Source organism: Lissotriton vulgaris, chromosome 8 (assembly GCF_964263255.1).
Source record: "Lissotriton vulgaris chromosome 8, aLisVul1.2, whole genome shotgun sequence".
In the NCBI taxonomy this organism is placed as follows: Eukaryota; Metazoa; Chordata; class Amphibia; order Caudata; family Salamandridae; genus Lissotriton; species Lissotriton vulgaris.
Genome location: NC_141696.1, coordinates 1,284,917,021 through 1,284,930,357, shown reverse-complemented (window position 1 = coordinate 1,284,930,357; position 13,337 = coordinate 1,284,917,021).

Here is a 13,337-nt window from a genome sequence, read left to right as displayed (position 1 = left end):
GGCAATAGTACCCGGGTGGAATTCTGGGTTGTTAAAGAGTGGCGTGAGTGGGGAGGGGAACGACGTCAGTTCATGAGTGATGGCAGTGCGATCCCATGCTTCCATCGTGGTGCCCGTAATGTAAGAGGCATAAAGATTAGGTGGTCTGTGCGCTCTGCTAAGGAAGGAGATACCCTGTAGGAGCCTGCCGGCGACTGCTTGATCTTGAAATAGCCAATGCTTGTAGGATTCGAGACGGCTCCATTCCACTAGGTAGCGGATTTGGGAGGCGTAAAAGTAGAGCTGCAGGTCAGGGACCACTATACCTCCTTGCTCAGGGGGCTGAATAGCTATGGCGTGCTTAAACCTGGGTTTGCGGCCCTGCCAGATGAATCGTGCCAAGTCTGATTGGGTTTGCTGGATCCAGCCTGTAGGGGGATGCAAGGGAAGCGTCTGGAAAAGATAAAAAATCTGTGGGAGTATGGTCATCTTGTTGGCTGCTATTCTGCCCAACCAGGAGAGGGTATGATGCTTCCAGCGATCAAGCTCCTGTTGGATGTGGGTACGAAGCCTTCCATAGTTGGCAGCAGCAGTGGCGGGGAAGGTGGCCCCCAGCTGCACTCCCAGATATGGAATGGTGGAAGTGGACCATTGTATTGGGTGCTCGCCGCAGATGTGCGCCAGGGTGTCCGGAGCGAGTGATATGTCAAGGGCAGTGGATTTCTCCATATTAATCTTGAACCGGGAGGCCCGGGTAAAGCTGTGTAGTTCGATGAAAAGGGCCCTCAGGGTCTGGACTGGGTTAGAAAGGGAGAGCAGATTATCATCCGCGTACTGGCTGATGGCGTGAGTATCGCTGCCGAATTTAATCCCAGCAATGAGAGGGTGCTGTCGGATTCGCCGCGCCAGTGGCTCCATATAGATCACGAAGAGGAGGGGAGAGAGGGGAACACCCCTGTCTTGTGCCTCTGCTTATGGGAAATCGGGACGATGTCTGGCCCACAGACCGTCGCCTTGTGTTGGAGGTAACAGTTAAGTATTCTTGTGCGTAATTTGTCCCCAAAGCCAAATTTCGACAGTACCTGATCCAGGTAGGGCCAGTGCACCCTGTCAGAGGCTTTCTCTGCGTCGATAGCCAGAAGCATATACTCCCCTTAAGTGCGAAAAGCCTTCTCAATAAGGTGCAGTACCCTTTTAGTGTTATCGCTAGTCTGTCTCTGCGATATGAACCCTGCCTGATCCGGTTCGATGAGCTGGGGCATATAGGTCATTAGACGAGTCGCTAATATACCAGTGTAAAGCTTAATATCAATGTTTAGAAGGGAGATGGGCCTATAGGCGCTACAAAATGTCTTATCTTTCCCAGGCCTAGTGATGACTACTGCGGAGGCTTCCAACATTTTGCCAGGGATAGCTCCGGTCTGTGCAAAGGTATTAAAAAGGTCCCGCAGCAAGGGGGCAATTTGACCACAGAAGGTTTTATAAAAGGCTGCCGAGTAGACGTCGGGACCTGGGGATTTACCGAGTTTGAGGCAAGAGATGGCCGCGATTACTTCCTTCGTCCCCATGTCCCTATCTAGGTGCTCCGCCTGTACTTGGGAGAGTGGGGAAACCTGCGCGGTCTCTAGGTAGTCAAGACCGTGGGAAGCGTCAAGAGAATCGCTCGAGTATAAATCCACATAGAAGTCTCAGAAAACTTTCGCTATGTCAGCGTCCTGCGAATGAAGCTCATCCCCGGAATCCCAAATGGCTTGTACACCATGGCGTAAGGGCACTTCCCGCAGTTTATGAGCCAATAGGTGGTCACATTTGTTGCCCTCAGTGTAGTAGGAGTGGCGGAGACGAAGAGCCGAGTATTCGGCCTTGTCTTGGTCTAGCGCTTCCAATTGTTTCCTTTCTATACAAAGCTGGGGCCAGGCCCGAGCGGCTCCTGTGCGTTGGTGCATTTGTTCTTATTCTGCTACCTGCTGTGTTATTTCATCTCTCTTTTGCTGCGTTCCACATTGTTGGCCGCAGAAATGGCAATAAATTCCTCCCGAAGGACAGCTTTGAGGGCAGACCACTGAGTCGCCAGAGATGTGTCTGGGTTAGCATTAAGGGTCAAAATATTTGTGATGGCTGTCTTGATTTGAGTGACCATAGATGCATAATGTAGCAGTGTATCACGCAGGCGCCAGTGTCACTGTGGCTGCTGGACATATGGAAAATGAAAGGTGGCCACGACTGGGAAGTGGTCCGAGAGGGATGCAGTGAGGATCTCAGTCTCTAGTGCTCACACCTTCAAGGGGGTAGAGCTGAGGAAATAGTCCACCCTAGCATATGTTTTATGTGCCTCTGAGTAGTACGTATAGGCCCGGCTATGAGGGTGGAAGTGGCGTCACATGTCTGAGAGCCCAAGATCGCGAAGCCGGTCCAGGTCGGTTTGAGGGAGAGCTCCGACTTGCGTCGTGCGCTGACACGAGCGGTCAGTGACATTATCGAAGACCATGTTTATGTCCCCTTCTTACAACAAATGTCATTCAGAATTAGCTGTCGCCTCTGTGAGTGCCGTATGGAGAAATCTCCCCTGGCTTTCGTTGGGGCTGTAAATGGAACCCACTATGAGGGGAATCCCGGTTACCTGGAACCGGTATGTGAGTAAGCGGCCTTTAATCTCCGCCTCCTTCTGGAGGACCTTACCTTGGAAAGAGCGAGCGATAAGTATAGCTACCCCGGCAGATTTATGGGAATTAGAAGAGAATAGTTGCGTGGGGAATGCCCGAGACCTCAATCTATGGTGATCTTTGGGGATAAGGTGAGTCTTTTGTAAAAGGCAGATATCAGCCTTTGAGTGTTCTAAACAGTGGAGGACCGCTCTGCCTTTAATAGGGTTGTTAAGACCACGGACATTAGATGTGAGAATTTTAAGTGCTCCCGGGGGCATGTGACATGTGGTGGGGGAGCTGGCTGGGACAAGGACCGAGAGGGCCTCTCATGAACTCCTGGTTTCAAAGGGAGGAGCAAGGTTCGATAGCGCTGCTGACTGATACCTGAAGGGAGATGGAAGGTGGACGAGGGGAACAATACTAAAAAAAAAACGCAAAACCCGCACCAAAGAAAAACCCCACCCCCCTAACCCAGAAAGAACTTGAACAAGAACTGTTTGACAAAAAAGTCCATCATCCCAGGTCGACTGGAGTATCATCCGGTTGGGGTCCATGGTGTGATCAATGGGAGAGGAAGCTCTCCCCCCGCTCCCACCCAGAACCAGCAAGGATGCATTAGGATGGATCAGAAAAACATAAAAGGTCCAAGCCTCGCAGTGGTCCTCAGAGCCCTCCCCCGCGAGGGCCTCAAAAGCTGCCGCCAGTGCTTCTTGTTGGCTTCGGGCAATCTCCGAGGCGGGTGGTTTTCAAGGGTGCCATCTCCTGCCCTGACGTTGCTTACCTGATGGAGAGATCTCTGGCAGGGCACCGGATTCGCCGATCTCCTCCTCCTCACTCGGTGGGGCCAACCCCAGCAGTCGGCATGCTTCCATTAAAGAGCGCAGTTGGTGGAGTTTACTGTTATATCTAAAAATGAGGCAAAATGGGTGCCCCCAGGAGTACGAGATCCCTTGCTGCTGCAAGTGGTCGGTCAATGGGCGGAACTGCCGCCGTCGCTGAAAAGTGATCATTGCTAGGTCCTGGTATTGGACCAGGGAGTGACCTTGGAATGAGATAGGGTGGAGAGTCCGTGCCTTAGAAAGGATAGATTGTTTGGTCTTGAAGTCTTGGACGCACACTAGGATGTCTGCCGGTGGTGCGTTGGGACCGCGGGGCGGACCCACTCTGTGTGCTCTATCCAAGACGACATCAGCCTCTTGAGCAGCACCAAGTATGTGCCGAAAGAGGCCAACTGTAAAGGCAAAGAGATCCCGGGTGTCGTCAGTCAGCCTCACTCCCTGAATTCAGATATTATGCCTCCGGGATCGGTTTTCCAAGTCTTCCAAGTGCATTTGCATGTCCATATTCTGGTCCTGCAACCGAAGGACTTCTTGCTGTAGCGTTGTCAAATTTGTGACTGTGGAATCGCTCTTCTCTTCCAGTGAGGCCACTCGCTCATTGACTCCATCGACATCCCGGCGTATATCCTTAAGTTCCGTGGCGAATTCAGCCTTGACTGACTGGATATCCTCCCTGAGAGTGAGAAAGAGCGAGTCCAGGAAGGCCTTCGTGATGGGTTCATCCCCGCCGCCGCGGGCGCTTCACTATCTCAGCCTCTGGCGCTATGGTAGTGTTAGTAGCGGGCTGTGGGCGACCACAGATGTCCTTCTGGGGCTTCGGTTTGTTGGACCTGGCTTTGGACATGCTCACGTAGCCCCCGAAACACTCAGTGGGGCAGCTGCAAAGAGTCGGCAGACCCCCCAGGGGGCACAGATCCAGCAGCTGGTGGCCATAGCCTCCTTGGAAGAAGTAGAGCTGACAGGGATAAAGGTGTAGGGGCCCCGCCGTCGCGGCATCACCGGTCGCCGCGGTTCAGCGAAAAAGCTCCCAAAGCTGCTATCATGTGCATGCTCCTGTCATGGGTGACCACTGGGGAAACTCCGGACCCGCACATGAAGGCAGAGGCCAAGTACTCCCCGTATATTGAGGCGCAAGAAGAAGAACCCCGGAGGTGGGATGTGGAGGCCACTCTCCGAGTGCGCTAGGACCCCCTGATGCAGCCTCTGGATCTCCCCCGTCGAGCGATATGACCAGCAAAACTGCGCAGTCGGGACAGAGGTGAGAGGCCAGATGTAGGGGAGCTCCGCTTTCAATGGGTCACCCCCGGCCCACCTCGTCTCACAGCTCAAAACATCGGTGGAAGTGGAGTCCAGAGGTCTCTCGAGCACTTTCGCAGACAGGTGCGGCGTGTGCCTCACTCAGTCTCTCCAGGCGCTACCGACTTGGGGCACGGACTCGACACCAGTCCTGACTGTGCACCCAATCGAGCATCGCGCTATGACTCAGGGCTCTCTCCTGTACTCTTCGGTAAACCCCAAGGTGCAATCTTGAGAGGGCCGGCAGGAGAGCAGCCCAATCCCAGTCTGTTGGGCCCCCAGGTGTAGACCCAATGCACCCTCCAGGCCTCAGAGAATTCCTCCCGCTAATATTAGGGCCTTGGAACAGCTATTTCCCGGGCTGTGAGCAGGACGTAGCCCCCAGATGTCTCCCCCAGCTAGTGAGGGGCGGGCAGGGTGTCGGCTCGTTGTGTTAGTGCGGGGGGACTGTGGCACCCACAGGCCCGCGGCGCAGCCAGGCAGGAACGTCACCACCCTTGTGACGCAGAGATGTCATGGGTTCTCCGGTCAGACCCCCGGCGGCCCCGGTCTCACCTGGAGTGGAGTTGCGAGAAGCGCACCTGTGCACCAAGTTGGAGATCTGCGCGTCTCATCCCTATGGGACGTGGGACCGAGCCGCGAACAGCACTCGACCCGTGCTGGGCAGGGGGGGGTCTGTGAGGCTTCCTCTACCAAGTCGCTGATTGGTCGCTGGTGTCCCGGAAGACGTTGCTGCAATGGGGCCTCAGCCTGTGGGCTAGCTCCGCCAGATGCTGTGTGGCTTCTCACCTCCGGCACCAGGCCCCGGTTGGCGCTATCAGGGCTCCAGGCTCCGCAAGGCATGGGGCCACCGCAAGGTCAGCGGGCACCCTCGGGTATGCTGGAGACCTCTGTGAGTGCACACCGACTCAGGCGACAAGTAGTGTCCTCAAGTCCCGTAGACCTTGTGGCTCTCGTGATCGCTGCTGCCTTCACTGCGCTCCCACCGGCCGGCGCGCCCTCGAGGCCGATGCAGTCTAGAGCGCCAGTCCTGCTCAGGGCCTCTGTTGTAAGGCGTCGCTGTGGGCACCGGATGCTGCGGCGTCTTCGCTCCGCGTCCAGGCCTCCCGACGCACTCCACCAGCCGCACCAGAGGAGAGGTGGCCAGAGAGAAGAGTGGCTGGCTTCAGTGTCCCAGTCACCGGACACCACGTTGTTGAGGTTGCACCCGCGTGGGTGGCCAGGTCCGTCTCTCCGTAACCCCTGTCACGGACGCTACAAGGAGGTGCGGTGCAGGCTCAGGCGGATCAGCAGCTCTTCCAGGGTCCGCTGTGTAGATCCCAGGCTAAACGGGCCCCCAGGGAGCCGTGCTGTGTTGGCTTGGGCGAGCGACGGGCAAGAACTGGAAAAACGCGGTCGCCATCTTGACCACGCCCTGACCCGGCCTGTTTAAAGAATTACAGGCCCATCTCCCTTCTACCATATCCAGTTAAAATCCTGTTACGAGTGGTTAGAAAAAGGTTAAAAACCTGACTCCAAACAGAACAGAGAGTTGATAGTCCAGAGCACTATCCTCAGTAGGTTGGACTATTTTAATGCCCTGTTACTAGAATCCCCGCAATACCTGATTGCATAGAGTACAGACCATGGTGGGCAAACCCGTACTACTGCAACCACGCCATTCCTCCGCCTCCCGGGCACTCTCAGATTTACACTGGCTGCCAGTCTCGCAGAGGATACGCTTTAAGGCACTATGTATAGCATTTAAGGCTCTACATGGTCACGGGCCAAAATCTCTGCAGGAGAAACTGACATGGTATGTCCCTCCACAAGCGCTGAGCTCTTCATCGGCTAATCTGGTGAGGGTGCCTAGAGTTAGGAAAGTTAAATCAGGAGGTAGGACCTTTAGTGCACCAGTGTCCTGTCTTTGGAATACTCTTCCGTCTGATGTTAGACAAATAGACAACATCCTGCAGTTTAGAAAAAGGTTAAAAACCTGGCTCTACCCTCGAGTATGCTCCTTGAAATCCTGCTAACTCTTCCCTGGCAGGGGACACAGTCTCTCGGCCCTAAGCTAGTCGCTTGTATCGCGGCGCCAGGTTAGTAGGGTAGTAGGGTGTCAGTTGCGCTTTACAAATAATGATAAATAAATCAGTCAAAATGAGGATGCTTATTTACGGTCCAGGGAAGACATGGCTTGGCGGTTCGGTCTTGAGAAGTGAGCTAAAGGATTATGATGGATTCAACCCAGATCTGTGACTGGGGTGAGTGTCTGAAAAGTTTCAGCATTCTGTTCATCCTTTCCTTGTGTAAGGTGCAATGGTCCATCCTTTCCTTGTGTATGGTGCCTGCGTTGACGCTAAGCAGCTAGATTTAGTGACAGTGCTAGTGGAAACACAGGGGTGCTCCGCATTCTTGTGAATACGGCGCACCCCTGCATTTTTAAACTGAGGGAGCACGGCAAAAGCATTTTTGGAGCCACGCTGCCCTCTGCCAGTTTATTGTAAATATGCCCTAAAGTCTCACTAGTGGCAGAGCACTCCATCAATCATCTGGATTCAAGATCAGCACTCTGATGTGACAGCAAGAGGACATAGTGTTCTCTATAATTAATGTATATTCAGACAAACAAATGCAGATTAATCATGGAGTAGAGTATGGATTTCTCTGCTGAATGTGCATCCTTGTGCACCAGTTCATATTAGCTTGATGGTAGTACATTTGGCTGTATTTTCGTATTTTTCTGCAATAGAGATAACTTATAATAGGGTCTATTCGGTTGCATATGAATAGTTGACTCCTGTGAATGTAACATCATTTGGGTTCAGTATAACTGCACATGTTTCTGTGATGTTGCATTAACTGTTCTGGATGGGCGTTCTGTTGTACATATGCAGGAAAAAAATGCCGTTTATTGGCATACATGTACTTTCATAGAATGTTCCAAACTAGTAAATGTCGTTCGCTTAATAATCTCTTAATATTGACTTTCTCATAAGAGTCAGGGGTCCAATAAGTTTAAGATTAAAAAGTTAAAAGGCTATCTCAAAAGCACCAAAAAAACAAGTTGGTAAAAGATAGTCCGAAACTGGTTAAACCATCGTTATCTGCCTTATAAAGATCTAGAAGCAACCATCACAGCGTTGCTTGCCACATCTTTGCGAGTTCTCTTCGCTGATATATTGGAGTATCAAGCACGATATGCCATTACCACATCTTGCCACTAGATGGCAGTTGCAGGATGTGCCCTGGCAAAGAAAACTGAGCAGAGGAAAATCTTTACAGCAGGGACCTTTTGTATGCATTGAGCAACATTTGTGAGTCAGTACCAATGCTGAACAACGCCTGAATCCGCAATGCCACATTGCTATATGGATGAGCGATAAAAGGACTGAAACATTAATTAGTATGATAATGAACACAGTACGCATAAATAATACACCTATATTTATAATATTCATTCCACTGCTGCTCTGCTCACAAAGGGGCAGCAGGCACCAGCACTGGCAAAACAGAGGAAGCGTAGCAGGTCCAGTGCTAACAACTGGGAGGAGGAGCAGAGACACCGTGTCTCTGACTTTCTCTGTTTCACCCTCTCCCAGTAGGGTGACCAACTGGCATGGGTGCAAATTCAGGACGGTCGGTGGAAAAATTCAGGACAAAGAGTCAGAATTCAGGACAAAAATTCAGGACAGAAGGTGAAAATTCAGGACAAAAATTTGGGACAAAACATACGTTTTACAGACATATCAGAGGAGGTCACACAATCTACACTAATATAATAAAGAGAGACCCCAAACCTTTGAGGCGGGTAATACAGCGTTGGAAAGGGCAGTTGCAGCAGAAGGACATAGGCTATGCAGACGCCCACCATATACATTTAAAAGGTAAAAGAACCGTGCCAGCAAAGTAGTCCCTTGTGGGCGTGCCTGCGTTGTGCTGTGGGCGTGTACTGGGAGCGTGACAAGCGCTGGGGGCGCGTGGTACATTCCGCCCTTCATGCCATGTGTCATATCGTGTGCTAATCCCACCCTGCTCCCTTTAAATACCCCTGCACCCCATAATCGTAACCCACCCTTACTCCTTAAAATACCCCTTAAAATACCCCAACACCCTTAAACACTAACCCATCTTAAACCTATAAATATACCCTGTACCCCAAAATCCAAACCTATCCCTAAACCCTAAAAATACCCCGTACCCCAAAACCCAAACCTAGCCCTGAACCCTATAAATACCCCTGTACCTCAAAACCCAAACCTACCCCTGCACCCTAAAAATACCCCTGTACCCCAAACTTAGCCCTGAACCATAAAAATACCACTGTACCCCAAAACCCAAACCTACCCCTGAACCCTAAAATACCCCTGTACCCCAAAACCCAAACCTAGCCCTGAACCCTTAAAATACCCTTGTACCCCAAAACTACCCCTGAACCCTAAAAATACCCCTGTACCCCAAAACCCAAACCTAGCCCTGAACCCTAAAAATACCCCTGTACCCCAAAACCCAAACCTAGCCCTGAACCCTATAAATACCCCTGAAGTGTGGCTCACTGGTTAGAGGAGGCAGACCTGGAAGCTGAGGTCAGCCCGGGACCAGGGTTCAATTCCCGGCTCGGCGGGGTCTTGAGTCCTAAAATGTACTCCTGTACCCCAAAACCCAAACCTAGCCCTGAACCCTAAAATTGACCCTGTACCCTAAAACCCAAACATAGCCCTGAACCCTTAAAAGACCCAATGCACTCCAAAACCCAAACCTACCCCTGAACCCTAAAAATACCCCTATACCCCAAAACCCAACCTAGCCCTGAACCCTAAAACTACCCCTGTACCCCAAAACCCATACCTATCCCTAAACCTTAAAACTACCATAACCCAAAAGTATATTTGAACCCTTAAAATACCCAAACACCCCAAAACATATACCTCAGTATCCCAAAACATATACCCATACTTACCTTATCCAAACATTAAAAAAACATGATTTTACCATTCATGCATTTACAATGAATTTTGTTGTAAATGTATGCGTGGTAAAAGCATATAAAATGTAATGCCATGCGTTATAATGGCATTGCGGAGTCATGGTACTTTCGTAATGAAAGTATGGGGAGGGATGGTATGCGGAAAGAAAGTTGCGGAATAATGGGTGTTTACCCTCCCCCGGTAAGTACATTGGTGGCAAGGCGGCCCACATCTCCAGCAACATACTCATATTTTTTCACCACCCATTTGAAAAATGCACAGGTCTCTCTCATTGATGGCCAGCACCAACATACACTTTTAGACACACCTCCCGCCACAAGTTCTAGAATTGCTAACTTTAGAGCTGGGGAGCTACGTTCGAATCTCGGCATCAGCTCAACATCCTATGATTCCAGGCAAATCGCTTTGTCTCCCCATGCCTACCACAAATTAATGTGTTCTTCTGTAATGTAAATTGTGCTCATGCCATGTTGTCGAGTTCGCGCTATATAATATTGCAAGGAAAAATAAAGTAGGGAAACTCGATTTCACACACTACTGAATGCGCACTCTTAAGTGCATCAGCAGTGCACTGTGAATCGGAGCGTTTCACAGGCCTGCCACAGATAAGAAATGCTATCAAAACGAAATCCTACAAAACAATATACTAATTGCCGGCAGCAATTCATACTCGGACAACGTCGGAACGGGCTGCTAGTAATATATAAGTATGTAAATAGACAACCAAAATAAGTTTATAGAAGGTTGAGACAATCGTGCACGTCACAGTTTTTCAGTATGCGCGCAGCTTTGCAAAGAGACATCAGGCCCTTTCTGCAATCAAGATTTGTGCTAATGTAACAATAAACGTTAAATAGAATTTTTTATTTGTATGTTACAATCTGACTTTTAAATGTACAGTGAAAACGCTGTTAGTTATTTTATTTTCCCCAGCATGGCGCCAAGACAAAAGCAGAATGCTTTGCCCTAGTCAGATGCAGGAGAAGGCACACCACATGCTGTCACTATAATTGGGCCCATTGTCATTCTAAAGTGCTAATCAGCTGCAGTCTCAGAATGACAATGGGCCACTCCACAGTCTGCGCCAGGTCCGGGAAGGCCCGCTGCAGGCAGCCTCTTCAGTTTAAAAGATAAGTGCGAGAGGCCCTGAGTGAAATCTTTTAAACTCAGTGGGCCTCTCGCAGGGAAACAGCATACCTTACTGAAATTTCCCATTTCGATTTTAGTATGATGTCTGTAAGTCGTCCGTAATTTGGGGACACCCAGGGCTTTAAGTGGGAAAAAAAACTGGGGGTGCTCTAAAAGGGGCGGGGCAAACCTCTTAAAGGGGTGTGGCCTATCCCTGCAGGGGCGTGGTCTAAATCAAGATAACTAGCATTGTGTGCCTATGAAAACCCCTCCAATTAGCCTACCTTTGGAAAACTTTTTCTTCAAAGGATTTCACTTCCTCCTACAAGGCAGCTCACCTAGCATGACGTCTCCACTCTGACCCATGATTTCGCTGCCCTCCATCTGGAGCACAGTGTAGGGCACTCTTTCCAACCAGGCAGAAGGACTCAGTGCGGGAAACTGAGCCCACAAACCCTGTGTGAGACACTTAAGGGGATAGAAGCCTGGAAGGAAATTAAAGGCTGTTAATCTCCTTTTTTGTAGCACTAACGATTCCTGCCTGGAGGTCGCGCAAAAGCATTTTCATGTACATTAATGAATCTTTACACAAATTCTATTTCAGCATAAAAGGTCCCGGAGCCGCACTCTACGGGCAACGTGCGGCGGTGCTTGTGTCATTAGCAGGGATAAAAGCACCGTCGTCGAGGTGTGGCACAGCCGTGGTTGATTATATGAGGGGTGGGCGGCGCTGCTAAATGATGTGCGAAATACCGGGCCTTTGTAGAGCCAGAGCGTGAAGGATGGGACAGGGTTTGCTGTGCTGTTGGAGTCGGAGACACTGTGCATAGCAGACACATTCTCTTGATTGCCCCTCGAGAGCACTGACTGCTGCACTAACATTCCCTGCACGTTTCTAGGCGCTATTCGATTTTCAGTAGTATAACATTGATTTATCCCTAAACATGCCATAACTATTATATTTACAGTCCTAAAATATATTTTTTAAAACGTATTCTAGCCCGAAAATAGAGCCCGATAGAGACCCGTTTTCGAGCTCTCTAAAAATAACTGCCGGGGCTCAGACCCGGGCAGACCCGGCCCACTTAAAGCCCTGGGGACACCAAATTACGGACATCATACTAAAATAATGGATGGTCCATGAAATTTACGGACGGTTGGTCACCCTATCTCCCAGAATGCTCTGCTGATCAATAGCCACTTGATTGCACCTGCCCTTGACTCGAATGGGGGCATCAGCAATGCTTACAGCACCACTCTGCTTTTTAGATGGAATCCACCGTGCTTAATTTGAGCCGGTGGTTTTGGGTGCTGGCACTGGCACTTAATTGCCAACACAGGTACTTATGACAGTCTGACACAAGGTGGCTCTGTTTGTCTAAATTAAAGATGAGCACACAACAGTTGTTTATTATTTAAATAAACATTTATTATGTTTCTCATCGCTTTGGGGGTCTGTAAAAGTCTGAATGGCACTCTTGTAGGAGTGCAATGGGTAGTGGTTGCGTTGGTGCTGTCACTAGCAGGGCTGGTGGGGGCAACGGGTGGTGTGAGCTGCAGTGGCCTCCTGATGAGGGCCCTACCATTAAAGAAGTAGATTAGATTCTATGATCCTTGTGTTCCTTCCAGACAAACACCCCCGATATATTGGGGGATTATTTGAAGAGAGAACCAATCTGGACCAGCCTCTTATACTTCGTACATAAAAGAAAATACACATTTTCCCAGTGTAGTTGTAAATATCACCTGGTGTCCTACGCTTTATAGCGCCGTTGATGTGCACTGCTTTACAGTGATACCAGGCTGTCTGTGTTCGCCAGTTAATGCTCAACAGCAATAAAACCGTGGTGTATTTCAACTGGACCACACACCATGTGAGTGTCGCATGTAAAGCTCGTGTTGATCTTCAGCCCTGATATATCTGTCTGGTAGGCATGGGTGAGATTTCTCGTTGTGAGTGTGCATGCTATGCCTTGTCCTGCAGGCCTGTTCCACTGCTGCAGGGATATCAGCCACGTGTCACACACTGTGCCATTCTGGTCTTTCCTGCCTCCTTACATCTCATCTATGGTTCCGTTTTTAGTACTTTAAACAGTTACATTGACATAAGTCAATATCCATATTAGTTCTGTTAGCAAATCCCTGACTGTTTAGTAGTAGTGACTGTGGCACCTCTATCACTGTGTATGGGTCTGGTGGCTTAGTGGACAAATGCGTCCATTGTAGGGGTCTGTGATTGACCTCAGGTTCGAATTCCAGAGGGTTCACTCAGCCTTTGTAAATTGTAAATTGATACTTGTATAGCGCACTACTCATCCGCAAGGGTCTCAAGGCACTTGTACGAATACCGCTGTGGAACCCATCCTGGCTTTCCCTGTGAGGCGTCCACTCCTGGGCACCCCCAAGGTGGAGGCCAGGCATCCTTAGCGTGGTGGGGGCCGGTGTGGAGATTAAGCAAGCTATTGCCCAGAGTGGCAGAGAGG